Source organism: Ictidomys tridecemlineatus, unplaced genomic scaffold, assembly GCF_052094955.1.
Source record: "Ictidomys tridecemlineatus isolate mIctTri1 unplaced genomic scaffold, mIctTri1.hap1 Scaffold_270, whole genome shotgun sequence".
Classification (NCBI taxonomy): Eukaryota; Metazoa; Chordata; class Mammalia; order Rodentia; family Sciuridae; genus Ictidomys; species Ictidomys tridecemlineatus.
The window spans coordinates 206082-227590 of NW_027522357.1; the positions used below are offsets into that span (position 1 = coordinate 206082).

Here is a 21509-nt window from a genome sequence, read left to right on the forward strand (position 1 = left end):
TTCATTATTAGCTTGTAATCATTTCACAACTATCATATAATATTAAAGCATCATAAGAGACTGCCTATCATAATAGAAACTTTTATGACTCTAGCCATTAACTTGTATTTTTCTACTTATTGTAGACCCATACTTTTAAGCTAGTGCTATTGGTAAAATATATGATTATTTAACTCTGATTGCCTTACTAATTTTGACCAGTTTATTTTTCAGATATCCATTTTGGGGTTTACTCTTTCAATTAATTTTGGGTTCCATGGGCAATGAAATTGTTGTTGAGTACGTAAGATGTTGCAGTTTCTATGTAAGTTCACCTAAGTGCTTCTACCACTATTGATGGGCAAGGATATAACTAATTTAGTACTTTTACTTGAAACTGTTATAGTTCTACTGTACGGGATTTGTTTTCCTGACACAAAAGAGTATAAAACTAGAAAAACTAAACATTTTCAGGTATTAATTTCAGAGAGATGAAGCTCAAGTAAGATGGTGGTCATACTGAGTTAAGGAGAAAATTATCAAAGTGCAAGATTATCATAGTGGTTGGAATTTTGTGGACAAGAATGTCTGAGCTATTTATGGTGGGTGCAATGTGATTATGTGTGTGTGTTAGAGAGAGAGAATACTAAAAGCCTGGAGGAAATTTATTTTTGATATGAATGTACCAGATGAGACTCTTTAAGGCTTAGCAGAGTTTGACTGCTATAAAGGAGACTGAAGATGATGCTAAATGGCAATGTTGGAAGAAATTAGGTTTTCAGCAGAGTCAGGTTGCAGCAGCTTCACTAATATATCAGGTACTTAATTAAGAGTTCATAAATAAGCCTTAGCAAAAAGAACCACACAAAAAAGTGTAAAGGGAAAATGGTAGACCTAAATTTGAAACCAAAATTGATTCATGCTGAAAATGTATGAGGCAGCCAGAAAGGAAAAAGGAAAAGAAAGGTGTGTGTGTGTGTGTGAAAGGAATCTGAGGGCAATCAAAGGGAGATCAGTAGAATAGAGGAAAGGGATTAGGGGAGAGAGGAAAGCAGGTAAAAGAGAAATACTCAAGAATGATATTGGCTAAGTTTTATCACTATATTGTACATATGTATGAAAACATAACAACAAATCCCACCATTATGTACAAGTATAATGCACCATGAAATATGGAAATAAAGAAAAATACCAAACCTAGTGAGGCACGGAATATGCTTATAATCCCAGTGACTCAGGTGGATGAAGCAAGAGGATCACGAGCTCAAAGCCAGCCTTAGTAAATAGAGGTGCTAAAGCAGCTCAGCAAGACCCTGTCTCTCAATAAAATACAAAATAGGTCTGGGGATGTGGCTCAGTAATTGAGTACCCTGAGTTCAATCTCTGGAACCAAATAATAATAATAATAATAATAATAATAATAATAATAATAATAATAATAATAATAATAATACCAAATCTAATATGATCAAAACAATTCACCAGTAATTAGCCTGCATGACACATAAAACAGAATATCCTTTATAGGAAGAAAACATAATCCAGACTTCCTATGATGTATCATCTATAAATGACCAGAATATAATTAAAAAAATTTTTTTGGTACCAGGGATTGAACCCAGGGGTGCTTAACCATTGAGCCACAACCTCAGCCCTTTTTTGCATTTTATTTAGATACAGGGTCTCATTGAGTTGCTAAGTGCATCCCTTAGTTGCGGAGGCTAACTTTGAACTCTTGATCCTCCTGCCTTAGCCTCCGGAGTCGCTGGGATTATAGGCATGTAGAATATCATTAAATTTTGCCAGAATGCAAAGAAGATAGAAAAATGAGAACCACAAGAGAAAATATCACATATAAAAAAAGTTCCGTGAGCTGACCCAGATGTTAGGATTAGCAGAAAAAATTTAAATAGTTTTTATAACTAATTTCAAGGAGTTAAAGAAAAGCTTAATCATAATGAATACGTAGATATGGGTGTCAACATATAAATGAAAAATTTCTTTTAAAAGAAATAAAAAGTACGGTATTGGAAACGAAAAATTCATGAAACAAATCTATCATCAGATTGTATAGTGCAAAAACAGCAAAAAGTTAATTTGGAGATAGACCAATAAAAATTATCTGGTCTAAAAATTAGAAAGAAAAAAATAGAGACTTGGTTACTATCAATACAAAGTGACCTAACATACATATAATTACATTTCTAGAAGAATAGAGGCATAAATTGTACAGAAAAAAATATTTAAGACAATGATGACTAAAATTATCCCAAATTAACAAAAAAGATGTCAAGAGATTTAGGAAACTCAGTGAATACTAAGGTTAGTTACAAAGCAAATCACATCTAGATGCATCAGAGTCAACTGTAAATGATCAATTAGAAGGAAAAAGGTCTTGAAGGCAATTAGAAAAAAGTGGTGTGTTATGCATTGGTAAAAATGACTAAAATGATAGCTGACTTCTTATCAGAAATGAGAGGTTAAAGTTAATGGAAAGGTTTAAGGTGCTAGAAGACAAAAACTGCTAATCCAGGATAAATCTCTTCAAAACTGAAAGCAGAATAGACATTTTAAAATAAATAAAAAGTAAGAAAATTCAATGCCAATAGATCTCTACTATTAACAATGCTAAAAGAACCTCTTCAGGATAAAAGGAGATGATCCATCAGGTAGAAACAGATGCACTGTGTGTTTTAGTTAACTGTGTAATAAACTTAATGGTTTAAAATAAAAATTCTTTGTTATTTTTTCCTTATTCTATGATTTGGCTTTACATAACCTGATGAGTCCTTTGCTCTAGGTATTTATTACTGCTTATGTGGTTTCCTTTCGCAGGGATTGTTTAACCAAAGGTAGAACTGACAAAATCCTCCTACCTCAGCCTCCTGAGCCACTGGAATTACAGGTGTGCACCACCACTCCCGTCGGAAAGCGAAGCAAAATCCAAAGGACCACCAGGTAAAGTGACATCTTACTCCCCTAGTCCAGCCGCCGTCCCCTCTCCACAATCTCTATTTGCAATGGAAATCTTACACCTTCTGGATGGGACAGAATGATGCAAATCTCTGGCCAAACAAATGGGAAGGCAGCAGCCTATAGTCAGTTCTTGGTTCACTTCCGTTTGCCGGTACCGGCTCAAGGGGCGGGCAACTTCGTTCCAACCTTCAAAGGAGGAGTTGGGGCGGGGCTAGGTTTTGCGCATGCTCCCAAGGCAGATTTTGGGGCATGCTCAGAGCAAGTGCACGCTAACAATTTCCGGTGAGAGCTTTCTTCTGGAGTGGAGGCGGTTTCCTGCGGAGCTCCGACGGTAGGTGGGTGAGTGCTGCGAGTATAATTGCGAGCTTACTTGTTTAGAAGACAAAAAGGGTTTGCTTGGATTTACCCGTGTTTTCCTTCCGAGTTTTTTCCCCTTATGCTCTAAAACCTTGGGTTCTGGGAAATGAGAGCCAGCTGGAGAAGCTTTGGTTACTGTGGCAACCATGTGTTACTGATTCTGGTTTTTGAGGATTTTCCTTCCGAGTTTTTTCCCCTTATGCTCTAAAACCTTGGGTTCTGGGAAATGAGAGCCAGCTGGAGAAGCTTTGGTTACTGTGGCAACCATGTGTTACTGATTCTGGTTTTTGAGGATTTGAAAAGAGAATTTGTGTTATAACTCCTCAAAGTACATGCTGGGTCGCATTCAGAGTCACATATTATTTCAAACTTAGGTGTTTAACCCCGGAAATTGACTTTAAAGGATTTAATTCTGGTAGTAATGTGGAAAAGCAGTATTTTAGGCAGGGTAACTAGTTAGAAAGCTAATGCAGTGATTAACACAATTTCAGGGTGTTGTAGAATTCCAGAGAAGAGGAAATATTGTAGAAATTCTAGGTGGTAGGATCAGAAGCTTTAATGCTTGGGTCGATGTGGGAAATGAGGGAGAGAGACACTGAGCCTCTTGAGGATTAATTCCAAACTCGCTTTTGCATATGTATTTCTAGTTTCGTTTGCCACCTGCAATATCATTGCCTCCTACCTATCTCTTGTCCTAGTTCTAGTCATGCCTAGTAGTTTTATGTTCTCTGAATTTCCTTGTCCTCATTTTGTGTGTGTGTATGTGACCTTGGACAAGTTTCATAATTTCACTCCCTTAGTTTTTTTCAACATAATGTGGAAGAAAACAATTAGTATGTAGTGTGAGTGTGTGTGATTCTGTGTGGGAGGGATAGAACCCAGGGCCTCATGCACACTAGTCAGGCACTGTACCACTGAGTTACATCCCTAGCCCCAAATTAAATAATAGACCAGGTATGTAGTAAAGATCCAATAAATATTAGCTACTACTATTTGTATTGTATTTGTTATTTGCATTTTATTGTTTCTTTCTCTAGGCTTGAATTTTTTAAAATTAAGGGGAAATATCTTTATGTGCTTGGAACATAGTAATAGTTGAGTAATGGATTATTTATTTTGGCTGCTTCTGACATAATTAAATGCTTTTTGGGTATGTGGGGGGGTACCAGGTGTTGAACCCAGGGGCACTTAACCACTGAGCCACTTCCCCCAGCCTTATTTTGTATTTTATTTAGAGACAGGGTCTTACTGAGTTGCGTAGGGCCCTGCTAAGTTGCTGAGGTTAGCTCTGAACTGTGATCCACCTGGCTTTAGCCTACTGAGCTGAACAGATTACAGGCCTTGGCAAATTCATTCTTTACTTTAAAAGAACTGCCAGTTGCAGGTTGGAGTTGTTAAATGGGTAGAGTGCTTGCTTAGCATGTGTGAGGCACTGGGTTCAATCCTTAGCATCACATAAAAATAAATAAATTAATAAAGGTATTGTGTCCATCTACAACTAAAATATATATATAATTTTAAAAAACCTACAATGCAATGGATCTTGCTGCTCAAGTCATATTTATTATTGGCTGTTTTTTCTGTACAATTCAGAAACTTGTGGATTAAGATATACCAAAAGTAATTGATATTCTCAGTTTGTAATAGGTATGAGTGATTTCAGTGAAGAATTGACAAAGACCATTTAAGAGGATGACCAGGTGGAAACATCTGTGCTCACTGGTACAGGAATGTATTTTCCTTGGCTTCAGAAGCATTTAGAAACTGTAGGTAAGTAAAATAACAGAAGCATTTTAACTTTAGTGCAAGGAAGTAGTAGATTCAATATGTATACAAAATGAACCATGCTGGTTTAGTTTTTAAGAATATGTAAGTTGTTTTCTTGTTCTGACTATAATCAGAAAGGGAATCATAAGAAATATTCTTTTTTGTTCTGGAATCCTTTTCTTTTGAATTAATATACAGTCTATATTATGTTGCAGCCACATTTTTTTCAGCAGTGCTTTCTGAGCACTAATATCTAATATATAAGTCTAAATATTGGGGACTTATACATGAAAAAGATAGTCAAGATTTCCAGACTGATGGGATAAGGTACTTTATGTATTCAGCTAACATTTAGCAGACATTTAGAGAATGCCCTGGAAGACTGCATGCAGGCAGGGTGGGAATTAACCAGAAGCCTGCATTTTAGAACCTCCCTGGGCCCTGCACCTTGGAGTAGAAGTTGGAAGTCAGAAAGAAGACACTCAGGCAGAGAAGCAGGTACCAGAGTGCAGGGGCAGACAGGAGGTGGCTTGCTGTGCTGTGGTGCACAGGCAGGCTCACGCCACAAGTACAGGAGGAGGAGCCCTTGTGATGCCTGGAGCAGATAGATGTTTAACAGGAAGAGTGGGTAGCACTGGTGGACCAGCTTCATTTGTGGGTGAAAAAAGAAGGAAGGGTCGAAATATTTGATTTTCTGACTTGGGGAATTTGGAAAGAGAGGATCAAGGGTTTGTCTTTGGGGCAATGGGTACAGGAGGGACAGAGGACACGAGAGAGTGGAGTGTGAGCAGTTGTGTTAGTATCCCACTGGGACATGCTGCTTTCAGAACACCAGAGAGATCCACAGTGGTATGTGCAGCACGCTGAGCCGGAGCATGGGAGAGAGGGGGGCTGGGTGGCTATTTACGGACCTGGCAAACTAAGCTGTGGGTTGGAATGAGGGGAGCAGCAAGGAAGTGTCAAGGAAAGAGCCAAGGGCTAAGTAAGGAAAAAAAGTCAAGTGTCAAGGAAAGACTGCCAAGGAAAGGTCAGAGGTTAACATAGGAGAGAAACCTGTGAAGGAAGGCAGAGGCTGAAGAGAGAAGCTGCAGAGGGTGATGTTCTGGAAGACAAGGGGGCTGGTGCTTCAGGAGGGGGGTGGAAGAGCTGCAGAGGCTTGTGATCACAGAAAGCAGGCCGGTCAGAGCCCCTGCCACTGCCACCCCTCCTGGCTCCACAGTCACTGAGGGCCCAGCCCTTAGAACTTGCTTGCTAAACAATTGTCGAAAGAAAAGAAGAACAAGAAAGGAATGGTTCATATATTAGTTCCTAAAAAACTGGCTGCTCAGAGCACAGTGGAATGTCTGTGACTGTGCCAGGCTCTCTGTGGGTGACTGGTCCCAGGGAGTCCTCTTGCATAGGGACAGGACTCATCCCTGCAGTGTGACTTCAGCAGGGTCTAGAGGTATGCTAGTCTGAACTTCTAATTCAGACTTTTAGTAATTGGTATTGATGCATTTTTCAATTAAGGCTGAAGGGAGTGGATTTGGAATGTAGTTAGTGGACTCCAAATTGTGAAAAATCATTCAGCTTATCAGTAGTTGGCAAACGTTTGTACAGCAGTGGTTGTTCTGGCTGCGCCTTTGGCTGCATACTAAACTGAGCAGCAAGCTGTGTCCACTGATTGAATGAAAAAATAATGATTTTGTGTTACAGGGAACTTTTTACAATATGCCAGAGGGACCTACTGGAGTCTCTTTAATCTTGAACAATGCTCGATTCTTGCAGAGGCAAATTATGCAAATCATACTTAGTGTTTCATGATCAATCAGGTCTTTGTTGGAAGTGTTGTGAGTGCAGAACAGAATTCCTATCACCTCTGGAAGGGGAGGGGGTGCAAGTCAGACCACTGCTGTGATCAGTAAAGGACAATTGTCAACTGCTTTGAACTCGCCCTACAGTTAAAATGCAGTCATTCTTTGTGAAGAATCCCACCGTTTTGCACAGTCTTTTGTTTTACAGTTTATCTTGCTTATAATTTACAAAGTCCCCCTGAAGGAGCAGCTAGCCAAGCTGTTGTGTGGGTGACACACATAAACAGAGCTGGGCCTGCCGTCTGGGATGGCAGATGGCATCCTTGCTCTGGAGCTCCCTTTGTGTGGACTCTGCCTAGAGTGCAAGGTTTTAAATCTTCCTGGACCCATCCAGAGTGCACAAGGATGTGTAAATCTAGGTCATTTCTGCCTCAGCATGTGCACAACTGTTAACCTTGATTAATCCTTGATTCTAGACCAAAAAGAAAGAGCCAGAGAAATGTTAAAACCTTGGGGAGGGGGGAATCGTGACATTTCTGAACAAGCTTATATTATTGATCCCTGCTGCTCGAATTCTTGCGTTGCCACCTAGTGGAGCGTGGGAGGAATGCAGCTGATTTGCCGGGCTTGTAGTCTATCTCCCATCTTAGTAGTTCTTGAAGGAGCTAGAAAAATCAAATCTATCTGGAGCATTAAATAATTATTGAGAAGCCAGGTGTGGCAGCACATGCAGTCTCAGCTACCAGGGAGGCTGAGGCCGGAAGATCTCCAGTTTGAGGCCACCCTTGGCAACTTAGTGAGACCCTGTCTCAAAAAACAAAAATTTAAGAGTCACTTTGGGTGCGTGCTTGAACAGTAGTATCAGACATGAAAAAAAAATTCAGATACGATTGTGACACCTCTGGAATCAATACACTTGCAGGAGGGTCTAAACTGGCCTAGAAATGGTGAAGGCTTTCCAAGTGTGAGCCCTGAGCAGAGTATTATGAGCAGGAGCAAATCAGAAGCCTAGATCAGGCAGTGGCAAGGGCTTTGTGCCTGGAAAATGCAGCAGGAATTTGATCCTGGGGGCACTGAGAAGTATGTGGGAAGATTTTAAAACATTTCTGTTTACAAATATTATAAATACTAATGTAGGAAAATCTCAAAGTGCAAAAAATATTAAGAAAGCAGTGTCCATGCAATACCCAGAGAGCCATTAGTGTTTCTTTTTTTAATTTTTTTTGTTGGTTGTTCAAAACATTACAAAGCTCTTGACATATCATATTTCATACATTTGATTCAAGTGGGCCATTAGTGTTTCAACAAGCAGTCCTGTGGATTCCGTTTTAATTAGGCACGGCATGTAGTGTACACAGTGGATCACGTGGCCCATACTTTGGGCAAGAGCTTTGGCCAGCCTCCTTTCTGCCTGGGTTTATCCTCACCAAACAACGTATTTGTGGGAAACTGCCTGTGTCATAAGTCCCTGGTGCTGAGTCCTTGTCAACAGCAGATGCACCTATGTGACCAGATGTCTCATATGTACACTTTGGGTGTTTGTTTCTGTTTGGACCCTCCTACTAGAACCTCTGTGTGTGTGAGGACAGGAACATGAGAGTCTCTTTTTTTTTCTCCCTGCCAAATGCCTCCAATAAAGGGCCCACATTGCTGCTGTTTTATAGTCAATTTGCTTGTATTTTATAATCAATTTGTGGAGAATTTCAGTGTCTTGATGCTTTGGAGAATTAGCCTTTTTTAAATGTAGCCAGTGAAAAGTGAATTTCATTTATCTTCAGAGAAAGAAGGGGGTGAAAAACCTGTTGTTGTAGAGTTTAACTTGCTTAGAGTGGTGTCAATTCTGTGCTGCCCTGGGCTGAGTATGCTGCCTTTCACCTGAATCAATTTGATCTCAGTACATCCTGCCTACACTTCTGGTAAAACTAGCCCTTAGAGATGTGATCATGCTAAGGCTAAATGGCAAAGTCACCTTCACGGGTAGACCTGTGGAAGTTGGAGGCACTCAGACACTGTGGGAGTCAGGCAGTCTTCCATTCATTTTTAACAATTTGTACATAATGCGTTAGTTACCTCAGTGTATTCTCATCCAAAATGGAGTGAGAATGGGACCTACTTTCTGTGGTTGTTTGAAGAAGTACATGAGGGAATAGATTTAAATTGTTGCATGCTGCAGAGGAGATGTGCAGGGAATTAACATTAACTTGTGCTGCTACTACTACTGTTTTAAAAAAACAATTTTTTCCCCTTCCTTTAGTATTGAAATCCAGGGAGACTAAGCAATTTGCTCAAAATTGTAGTTGTCAAAACTTAGGGGCGCTTATAAAATATAGCCCTTTCCTCTCAGCCTAGTGTTGGAATTACCTGAAAGAAATATACAGAAGAGAAAAAAGCCAAGTAGAGAACCTGGCTTTAGATTTTTGGCCAACTCTGGTTGGACTGCAGGCCGGAGTACATCCTCTCTGCTGTGGGCTGATCTGAGAACGGGGCGAGGGTGGGGGCCAGTGTAGCAGCTCATTTTTTTCTCCAAATGTCCTCTGGCTCCTTTCTCTGGAAGAGAAAGAGCAAGGAAAGGTTGGGAGATAGACCAAGAACCAGACTAGCCCAGGTCCCTGCACATAGGGTATCAGGACTCCTTCCGCTGGGGGTGACCCAGCAGGGATCCCACCCTGAATCCTGCCAACTCTCTATATTTCTTATTTATTTCTCTTCCTGGCCCGCAGTGTCCCAAGCCCCACACAGTCTTTTACCCAGGATTTTTTTTCTGCCCTATACTCAATCCCAGGTTAAAGGACAGATATAGAGGAGCTGTAGCAGGAAAGCCAATTCTGTATATTTCTTTCCTTACATGTTGAAATCATCTTTTGAAGTGTCTTGATGATTGATATTCAAAATGAACTGCTCACATTGTCCTACCAGTTTTTCTGGCCATCCTGTTTTTGTGTGGACCTTCTTAGCATCCATGTGACCTTGCCAATTCTGAGTCTTGTGTTGCAAACACAGGGAACAGTAAGTAGCCAGTTTGGGAGAAGATGGCTTTGGTTAGGAAGTCATACCTTTATTGCAGATCTTTCTATATCCATTGTAGTTTAAATTTTTTTCCTTTGTTATGGATTAAACCCAGAGTCTTGCTCATGTTAAGCAAGCAAAGAATTTTTTTTAAATCAGCATACAGAAATACTCCCACATGAAACCCAGTTTATATTTCTATGAAAAAACTCTCAAATTTAGATAGGTAAAATATTAGTAATATATTAATCTTTTGATGGCATAGTATAGAATAAGTAACATTGCCCTTAAGTCACCTAGACCTATAGTCCCAGTTCTGCCCACTTAATGACCTTGTGACCGTGCGTGGGCCTCAGTTTTTAAGCAGTATGGTAGGTAATGTCTCATCCATGAGATTATTATGAGGGATGGGAGTGGGATTGACTATGTGTGGAGTAATTTATGCACTGCCTAGCATACTTGTGGCTGGTTCTTGGTAAGCACTGATCTCTGTGGGTAAATCAAGTGTGTAAGGTGTGGCTGGCTGTAGTTGCTGAAGGAAGAAAGCAGCCTGAAATTGCTCATGTTGACTGCTTTTCCCAGGTCCTAGTCATGTTCCTTGTGAATATAGAACTAGAGAACTCAATCCTGGTACTTAGACTGCCTGGCTTCAATCCAGACTTCAACCCAGGGTGCCCAAGCAAGGGACTCATCTTTGACTCAGTTTTCTCATGTGTGGAATAGATACGATAACATTACCACCTCCCCGGGGTTGCAGGAAGGAGTAGATGAACTAATGCATACAAAGCTCTAGAAACTGTCAGCTTCAGAGTAAACTCACCAAAGGTTTTGTTGTCATTGATTTTTTAAAGTGACATTGATCCTATTTCATAGATGTAAGTGAAGATTGCAAGTATGTAGAAATAAATAACTAGAGGTTGTTGGAATTTAGTTGTTGGATTAAGTATGGATTATTACTAGTTTGGTAGCAGAAAATATATGCCTCAAAATGACTAAAAGTGTTAAAAGTAAGAAGGTTCTACATGGATGATTTTGAAAACTATTTGTGTTTTGTTATGGAAAATTTCAAGTGTTTATTAGAGTAGACAGAATAGTAGAAGGAACCTCTAGGTACACTTGTGCCCATCTGCAGTGACCTCACTGCTGAAACCACTGATCCTGTTTCATCTGTTGCATTCCCATCTTATATTGAAGCAAATCTCAGTTATTATATGATTTCATTTATGAATTGTTCAGTACTTATCTCAAAAGGAGAAGGAATTTAAAGCTAAAAAAGATAAATAAAAACATAGTCATAATATATAATGCCTTTTTTATACCTAAATGAAAATTCATCATAATTTCTTAATATCATTAAATATTAAGTGGGAAATTACTTGACCAGTGAAATGACGACAACAATGCCCAGCAGGCATTAAAATGACTTTAACACCAAAGGAAACTAGAAAACACCAGCATGTCATTAATACTGGCACTGAGAGAGCCTACGCCAGCTCAGCACCGGTAGGGGCCAGTTCCAGCTCTATCATTCCTCTCACCTCTCAGAGTTTGGGTTCCTTCCCACTAAGAAAATCATCTGTTTCCACAGGTCATGGTCAGAATGAAATGAAACAACCCACTCTGCAGTGACTGGCACAGGAGATATAAAATAAATATTCATTCCCTTTCCTTTTTACTTTTCTCTTTTAGCTAGTTTGAATTTTTATCTTAAACTACAGTTTGTGTTAGAAATACAGGATTCTCTAGTCTTTGTCCATACCTATCCTCTGTTGGTGACATAGTTAATATCAAGGGGCAGTGCCATCAAACCACAGCTGTGATAAAAACTCTTTTCCACAACAGACTGACAGTCAGGTGGAAAATTGTCCACTTCGTGGGGCACATGATCATTTTGTGAAGCGCATCAGACCGTAGTCTCAGTAGATTGTACATGGTCTGGCAGTACCTTATGAATACCCCTTGCAGTTTGGAGAGAACTACTTATTTGCACAAATAGGTGTCTTGTCCCTCTTCAATTGCTTGTTCACTCAGATATCTGGGTGTAGAATGTGCAATACCTTTCAAACCTTTTTGATCCCATCAGGGTATCAGGATCCATCAGATCGTGAGGCCTTTTTTGTTGAGTTTCTTTCCTCCCCACCCCTTCCATTTTTTCTCCTTTCCTTGTTTTTAAACACTTAAGAACTGTAGGGGATAAAAAAATGTATAGACAGAGATTCTGACCTCAGGAGCTGAACTAAAATTTGCTAGGGGTCACAGATAAATACTTGTCATGTAATCTGGACAGTGCAAACAGGTGTCAAAAAGGGAGGTGTTCAAGAAGCTTTTAGGAGGAGGTGGCAATTAAGTGAACCTGGAAGAATGAGCAGAGTTTCTCCTGAAGCAGTGGTGTCAGCTCTTCAAGCAGAGGGAGGTACACAGCAGTGACATGGGTGTCCCTTTGCTACGAGCACTCCCTATACTTAGCCCTGGCATCTTGTCAGCCGCCTGGTCCCACCAAGGGTTCACCAATGGTGCTTTCCTTTTTCTCCGTCTCTGGCATCTCAATTGTAAGAACACTAATTTTAAAGGGAAAATGTACTTTCTTTTTCTCTGATCCCCTTCCAAACTTCACACTGGAATGTTTTTTTCTCCTTTTAAAAGAGGCATTCTCTTAAGTGTATGAATATTCCTACTTTATCATGTGACTCAAAACTAGCACTGTAGGTAGAATCATTAAAAATCAAAGCATACAAGTGTTCAGCTGCTCTAAAAATTTGAAAATTGTAAGGGGCTTATCAGAATTGTGTGAAATATAATGTGGTATCTTCAGCAGTTAATTCAAAAACATAGGTCTAAGCCTAATAGTAAACAGATCAGAACTTGGCCAAAAATCTCTGTAAAGATGATGGTAGTGTGCGATTAAACAGTCATATCCTGTTTTGTAAAGATGACCCTGTTATACGATGCTTTTTCCTTTGTCATTGATTTGTTACGATTTTTTTGGTACACGATTTTAGGAATTTAATAGAAATTCAGAGCTCTCAAATGTCTGAAGAAATCTTAATGCTCCTATGTTTCTTTTCATTCTTGGCATTAAAATATTGTTTTATACAGCATACTTTTAAGTTTGAGTTACTGTACTGATGAATTATTAAGTCAGTAATTACTTAATACCTCTTAATTTACCAAGAATTCCATGTAATTTTAAACAGCCTTCACTCTATTTTAATAAACTTATTTTATCAAAATCTGCCATTACAGAGCACCTGAAGCTGGGATCACATTTTGTTACACTTTAACTGAAACCGCTTGCGACTGTGTTTTTATCAGATGCCATGGGCCTTCTTGTTCCTGGCACTCATCCCTTCACCATTTGGTCTGCTAGTTTGCAGAACCAAACTAACTAAAAATGGGTAGCAGGGGCAAATTACAGCTGATCCAGCCATGTAGTAGATTCCTTGGACCTTTTAAAACATTTAATGCAAAGTTTTATGATTCGTAAAAATATTGTTATGGTGATTAAGGCTCTAAGTATATTTGTTTCTTATTTCCACTGTAACAAATTATCATAAACTTGTGGCTTAAAACAATGTAGAGTTATTATCTTGTACTTCTGTAGTTCAGATGTCCAAAAGGTGACTCCCTGGACTAAAATCTGGTTTTCACAAGGTCTGTGTTCTCTTCTGAGGGCTCTGCCCTTGCCCTCCCCGCAACTAGAGGCACGCACGTTATTCTGACTCTCTTCTGCCTCCTCCTTCCGCATTTAAGGGCCCTTGTGACTACCTTGCTACCTGGATAATCCAGGATAGTCATCTTATTTTAAGATCAGCTGACCAACAGCCTTAATTCATCTGCTACTTGATTCTCTTTGCCATGTAATGTATTCAGTTTCCAGGAATTAGGAGTTGGACATCTTTCAGGAGAAGGGAAGGCCAAAAAAGCATTATTCTGCCTTTCACAGTAGGTATAATCCTCCTGAGATTATTCAGTATCCAATGTTTATTCAACATTTAGTAAATGTTTCCAAGGCTCTGCTTTGTACCAGGAACTCAGTCTGACAATGTCTAGGGAGAGAGAGGACTATTTTCTCTCTAGGAGCTTTTAGGTGCTGAGACAGATGCTTGGCAGTGCTTTATCATGGATGGGATCTGGCTGTAGCTGGGAGTGGCATGGGTGTGGAGAGGAAACAGGAGTTTTGAAGGGGAGTGGTTTGCCCTGGAGAGAATGGCCATGGGTTATCCCAGGGAGGAGAACCACTTGAGCTTGCTAGAGTCAGGAGCCCTAGATCTTGGACTCTGGAGTCTGGCAGGGAGCGTGGCAGGGCCAATACAACTGGGGACTTTGGGACCCAACTGTGAAGGACCTACCTTTAAAAGGGATGACAGCCAGTGTCTCATGGTGGGGGGTAGTTCTTCTTCCTGCTGAGGACTTTTAAACTTAAAAGTCTAAAATAATTAGTGAAGAACAAAACATAAAAAGCCAGAAATATTTTTACAAAAACAGAGCCCTTGATACATCCAGTCCACACAAGAGCTAAAACTAGACAAAGGAAAGATGGCTCTGATGGTTTATTTAAGTGGGTACATCAAAGGTAGGGATAATGTTTTAAGGGTGGAGTCTTGCTTGGTAATGTCTTGGAGTCAGCAGATTGATTGGCATCTTGGCAGGTCACACCCATCTCAGGTGCTGTGTGGGATCTTTGGCAGAGCTTGTGGGGGAAGTTCACCTGAATCAGATGGTCTATCCCTATGGGGATGTCATGGGAGGTTCCCAGTGCCAGACTATCCCGTCACTAGGCTATGATGCACAACATAGTCCCACACAGCCCAGGGGCAGCTCTCCACAGGCCTTAAGTGCCAGGGATGGGAGTGGACTTGCTGCCATTAGTTAAGCCTTGAGGTTAGGCCTCAGTGGCCCTTTAGCCAATCAGCCAGCAGAGCTGCTTCTTTGGTTGCTGTGTATTTGGAAAGCAGACCTCATCCCATGTATCCTATCTACCTGCTTCCCTTGCTCAATCCTTTATGTGGTTTATCTGACCCCTAATTGAGGCCCCTAAAGAATTTTTGGCCCCTGGTAGCAGGGGTTGCAGGAAAGGAGATGGAATCCATTGAAGAAGAGTCACTTGATGGAAGCTTGTATGTAGTGTAGTCAGACATTGCTTGCACATCTCTTAAATTTTTTTCCAGACAAACTTATAAAGTCGGATTCCATGATGCAGCTTAAGTGCAAAATAGGAGCAGGACTGCGTAGAAGGCAGCTCAGACTGTCCTGAGCTTGAATTCAAGTGTATGAGCTTGGGTGAGTCAATTAGCTTCTGTGAGGCTAGCCTTCCCACACTGGCTAGTAAGACCAGAATAATCAAGACATGCAGCAGGGCTCTTGGGAAGAAAAAGAGACGACGTGTTGTTTATCTGTGAAATAAGCACAAAATATCTTAGCCATGTTTGTTTTCTTTGGTCCATATTCTTAAGTGTCTTAGGGTATCTGTCTGAACCACATTTATAATAAATAGTCTAGACCATGCAGGAAATTTAACTGAACCCCTGCAAGTTCAGCCTATCTCCAGAACTGAGAATGCTTCTTTTATGACAAGTACTATTTGGTATTTAGACATATCCTCATTCCATGAATATTTATTGATCACCTTTTGTTCTTGTGCCTAGAATTGTAGGGAACACTGTGCAACTCCTCCTTGCAGAGTTCATAATGTCCCAAGAGAGGCACATGTGTAAAAGTGAAGTCAGAGTACGTGGATGCATGTAATTGATTGTGCCAAGTGGGTGGTGTGTAGAAGTCCTTTTAAGTTGAAAGAAAAGTGAAAATTGGTTTGAGTTAGCCTTGACAGGAAAACTTTATGTGTGGAAGAAATGAAAATTCAGTAGACCTTTCAAGGCTAGAGCACAAGTGTTTGGCAGGAGTACAGAGAATGTGAATGGGGACTGGATCAGTGTCCAGAGGACAGAGCAGACCTCCAGTTCATCACCCTCTCCTTCTGGAAACACTTCAGTCCCTGGCAGCTATGATTCCAGTTTCTCCCTGCCTCTACTTAATTTTGAATTCTGAGCTCCACACACAGTATGGAACATGGTAGAGGCTCCAGAGTGGATTTCTGTTGCAGCAAGAGTTGGCCAGCATGAGCACAAAGCTTTGTACATGTACTTGGTATCTTGTTGTTCATCCATAGAAGCAAATCAGAGGGAAAACAGAGATTCGCTGCACAGGGATAATCATTCCTCCAGATCTTTTTTTAACCCTGTAGCATTATGGGCCCTACTTACACAACTAACTTCACCCTTAGAATCCATCTTCTGCAACACATTAGAGAAGAAATGCTTACTTGTAGATAGAAGACACACAGTTCCTGCAGTCTGATAACTCCTAGACAGGAGTTATCTTAGCTAGTCTCTGTATTCCTTAGAGATCACCTGTTCCTAGTGTCATAGATCACAGCAATGAGAGGTAGAAGGAAGGAACTTTTCATAAGAGAGGAGACCAGGCCCAGGAATGTTGGCAAGTCAGTAACTGCATGACTAAAACCTCAAGTTGCTCAGTTCATAGCTTCCCATTCTCTGCAGGCTGCATTCCATTCTCTGTTAATTTGATTTTCATGGCATTAGTGTAGTCTATCTAATCTAATGAAATCCTTTCTATTTTAATTTTAGATTTCTCATATTGGCAAACTGAGAGATTTTCTTCTGGAACACAGGAAAGATTATATTAATGCTTACAGGTAAGTGCATTTGCGGGGAGGGGGGGCCAGGAGGGGGACTTGGATTTGGACGGCTGTGTTCTTTTTTGTTCCTATGTTCCTTTTGAGCTTAATTTTTTTTGGTTGGGAGGAGGTACAGGGGAGTACTGGAGATTAAACTCAGGGGCACTCAACCATTGAGCCATATCCCCAGCCTTATTTTGTATTTTATTTAGAGACAGGGTCTCACTGAGTTGCTTAGTGCCTTGCTTTTACTGAGGTTGGCTTTGAACTCGCAATTTTCCTGCCTCAGCCTCCCGAGCCGCTAGGATTACATGCATGTGCCATCATGCCCGGCCCTTTTAAGCTTTTTGTCCTCACTTCTTACTTGACAACTCAGAGCTGTAATGAGGAAGATCAGCATAGCAGTGGAAGAACATGTGCAGAACCGAAGAAAACTCACAGCTGCTATGCCTGTGTTCCCACAGCAATGTGATATCACAACTTCTGGTCTCTATCTCCATGGGTGCCATTACATCCTAGCATGTGATACTCTGATTTCTTATCAGAGCAGTACATAAAACTGGGAGCACGTGTATTTGTATCACCTGAACCTTGAGGAGGGACAAGGTTTTCAAGGCTCTTGCTTGACTCTCTTTGCCTGTATTTTGCTGTCCCAGCCTGTGACACTGGCCTTGCTGTTTGGGTGGTGCCCTTGTGAGCATGTTTCCATCTCGCGCCTTCACTTCACTGTGTCAGGCCTTTCTTGCCCTTTCCAGTCTCAGTCCTCATGACCTCTTTCCTTGTCCTTCTCCCAGGCTTCTGACACTTGCTAGAGACATCAACAAGCTCACTTTGACTTGGCCTTCATTTTGGGGGGCTTATAAGTACTTTTATTCAGCCTCTAATGTAACTCATGATCATATTCCTCCTCTGGCTAGGTCCCCTTTCTACTTGGCAGCCATCACCTTTTGGAGTATCCCCTGGATTAGTCACCCCTAAGGAGACCCAGCATGAATGCCCCACTGCTCTCTGTCAGCAGCAGCCTCCACACCTGGCCTTGCCTGTTCTCGTCTCTTTCACACCATGCTCCTGCCATGGTGGCGAGCATGCCAGCCTTCCTGGAAGTCTCCCTGCCTGTTCCTGATGCTGGCACAGGCAGCTGGTGTTGTTCCTCCTCTTCCCATGGTGGTCTTTTTTCAAAAGTTAGTGCTCAGCTTTAATGCTGTATCTTCTGAGAGGCCATCTTGGGCCACCGTTTATAAAATAGACCTGGGAGTTTTTGTTTGTTCCTGTACCTTATTTTTTTCATGACAAAGCATGATTTGTGATTATTCAATAATAATAACATAGTTTACTATTTATCTTTGTGAATAATTTTTAAGTTTTATGAGACTGGAGACCTTGTCAGCTTTTTATTCTTGTTTCCATAGTGCCTCACCCATACTTGGTACTAACTAAATATATGTCAGTGAATGAATGAATGAATGAACTCCTCATGTTGTCCATGATGAGCCCGATGTGGTGGTGCATGCCTGTAATCCCAGTGCCTCAGGAGGCTGAAGCAGGAGGATCACAAGTTCAAAACCAGCCTCAGCAACTCAGTGAGAACCTGTCTCAAAATAAAAAAAATTGGCTGGGGATGTGACTCAGTGGTTAAGCCCCACTGGGTTCAATCCCTGGTGCCAAATACATAAGGTCCCTGATGAGCCCATTGGTTCTCAACCACAGCTGATTTGTGGGGGACACTTGGCAATGTCTGAGGACAAAGAAGGAACTATCTGGCCCACAGTTTCAGTTGTGTTGATGTTCTCAGTGTCTTCCCATCTCAATCTATGCAAATTAACTAATTCATGCACCAAATATTTGTTGAATATATGCTCAGTGCCTGGTACTATTCTAGATTCTTAGGGCACATAATGGAATAAAAAAGGCAAATATTGCTTCTCTGCAGCTTGCATTCTAGGGATTAACAAAGACAAGCACTTAGGTCCTGTGGAACGGACACAGTAGAGTCAGGTTATGGGACCTAGGGTTGCTGAGGAAGGCGGTGGTTTATATCCAAAGTGGTCGGGACTGCCCCTGCTGAGGCCACCGCCTCCTCTGAGGTTTGGAGTGTTGGTAGGACTTCTCTCTTCTGCCTCTCTGCCTCCTCTCTTCTTTTCACCTGCTGTACCTATTTCTCCTCCGCTGTCCTACTGCCCAACTTGAGTTCCTCATCTCATCATTCCGACTGATTCTGGATCATTGCTGCATTCCCAATTCCCCTCTAATTTTGATGATCACACTCTTTTCTCTTCTTCCCTTCAGCTCATGCACTTAACCTTGTTCCTCCTGAAGCCATGTGCACTGTCACTTTGTTTCAATCCAGTGCCAGACTTGGGGAGAAAGTCTTCATCAGGGAATAGCCAACCTTCTGTAAAAGGCCAGATAGGAAGTGGATTAGGCTTGGTGGGTCACATATGCTGTCTCACATTCACCTTGGTTTTCTTTTATTGGTTTTGCTTATCGTTTTTATACAGCCTTGGAAACATGTAAAAAGTGCTTCTTAGCTATAAAGAACCAAGCCTGTGGGTTGGATCTGGCCTGTTGGCTATTGGTCACTGACCTCTGGTACCTGATCCTTTGCTTCCTCACCATTCACTCCTCCCTGATCCTAACGGTGGAGCTTGGTTTTCATCACTTTCTGAGATTTTTTCTCCCAGAGCTCATCTATGCTTTTTAATTAGTAAAGCTGGTGGCTTTTTTCTCAAATTTAGTATAAGTGGAGTCATATAGTACACTCTTGTTGTATCTACCTTCTTTCACACAATATGCTGCTGAGAATATCACTAGTTGTTCTTTTTTATTAGTTATTTTTTGAAATATTCTGTTGTGTGAAATTGCCACAATTTGCTTATTCATTTACTAACAGGGAAAATTGGATTATTTCTAATTTCAGGCTATTATGAATAAGCTGCTTTGTGTGAGCAGCTTCTGCAAGGCTTTTTGTGCATATATGTATATATTTCCCTAGAATAAACACCTAGGAGTGAAAGTGCCGGGTCACATACACAGCAGGTGTGTTCTTAAATTACCAGTTGCGAAGTGGTGTTGCTGCCTCATTAGCAGTGCATAGGGCTGCAGAGCAACTGGCATGTGGTGTTGGATGGTCTCTTCTTTTTAACCACTGTAGAGAAATAAAGTATGAATTAGTGTTTTAAATATGCGGCTCTCTAATGATAATGACAGTGCAGACCTTAACAGCCCTTTTCATCTCTCCACTTTGCTACAGCCTTTGATCCTGCTGACCACCATCAGTTTTGAGAAATTTCTTATTCCCTTTACTGCCATTACTTAATAGCTTGTCCATCTGTATTAGCAAGGGATTGCTTCTAGGACCCCTCAAGGAAACCTGAACATGGATGTTCTAGGCCCTCATGTAAAATAGCATAGAATTTGCCTATAAACTACCCACATCCTCCTGTTTACTTTGGATCATCTCTGGATTATGGATGATGCCTCATACAGTGTAAATGATATGTAAATAGTTGTTACAGTGAGTTGTGTAGGGAATGACGGCAAGCAAGTCAGGGCATGTTCACTACAGCTGCACTTATTTTTATCTGAATATTTTCAGTGCATAGTTGGTGGAATCCTGTGTGAATGCATAGATAAATATGGAGGAGGACCCACTGTATTTGGGGGCTCCTCTGACTACTCCTTTTTTTTGCCTCTTTGTTCTTCCATCTTTTCCTAAAAGAACTCCAGAGCTCTGTTTGACTCTTTTGTCCTGTCTGTCTCTACTTTGCATTACAAAAACTGACCCTGGCTTCGTCTGTGTATCTATCTACCTCCAACACACTCAGCCCCTCTCTGCCCCTCCTGAGTGCTTACTATGTGTGAGATACTCTGCTGAGCACTATTAGTATTTCATCTCATTTGGTCCTCACATCAGCCCTGTGAGGGAGACATTGTCATTGAGCCTGTTTGACAGGAAGGAAACTGAAACACAGGCGTTAAGGGACCTGCTGAAGACCACCACCTGGCAGCTGCTGAGCCAGGGCTTAGTGGTCTGGCAGAGCCAGGCACTTCACCACTGCTCTCTTACCCTTCATAGTGTCCTCTCACCACTGTGCCTTCCAGCATGGCATAGCCACAGGCTCCTTCAGTTCCACTTGCCACTGTCTTACCTATAAGCCACGTGGGCAGTCCCACCTCCATGTGTGGCTCTGTCCACTTTCTTCCATACCCTCTAGGTGCTTTAGTGCAGTCTTGGCTACTGGCCTCATCTGTTTCTTCTGAACCCCTGCTCCTTGCCTCTCCCTCCCTGTTTCTCCTGAAGGCATAGCTACAGTCGTCATCACAGATGTGATCATTCAGTTCTCCTCCTTAGATCCCTTCTCTTTGCCTGCAGACATGTCCATACTTCTTCGTGACCTCACCACACCTCACCACACGTCCATTCGCTCCTCCTATGGCTGCATTCAGAGGCGTTGGTGCCTCCAGGCCTTCACTCACCCGTTTGTCTGCCTTTTGTTCTTTGATTCATTACGTGCATTTCACGCATCCACCTGTTCCCCTGAAAGCCTCACTTCTAACCACCACCTTCTCCCAGATCCCGGGCCCTCTCTGAAAGCCATCTCCCCTGCCTCTGAAGTCTGGTACCTCTTTTTCTGTGCTTTTGTTAGGCTGCTTCTCACATGAGCCTGGTAAAAGAGTTATTTCTCCATGTTCTTCTTCTACCACACTTCTTGGGTGAGGTACTTTTATACTGTGTGTTTGACAGTGCTGAGGTTTGATTAATTGATTGATTCATCATTTCATTCATTCTACAGATCTTTACCATCTACCCTATGCCATACACTGTGCCAGGCATGGAGTATAAAATAGTGATCACAGACAAACATTGTGCTCCTTTACCTTCACAGAGCTGTGAAAGGATTCATACGTACGGGCAGCATTGCAGATAGGATAGGTAC

General features: G+C 41.4%; 1 pseudogene across 1 annotated transcript in view; it reads left to right on the forward strand.

The window, feature by feature from the left end:
* Window positions 1-3248: 3248 nt before the first annotated feature.
* Window positions 3249-21509, forward strand: part of LOC106145573 (syntaxin-18-like) — a 69490-nt pseudogene continuing 51229 nt past the window's right edge. Inside the window, exons 1-2 of the transcript XR_013432907.1 lie at window positions 3249-3294; window positions 16523-16590. The product of XR_013432907.1 is annotated as a syntaxin-18-like (transcript). The remainder of the gene's footprint in view (window positions 3295-16522; window positions 16591-21509) is intronic.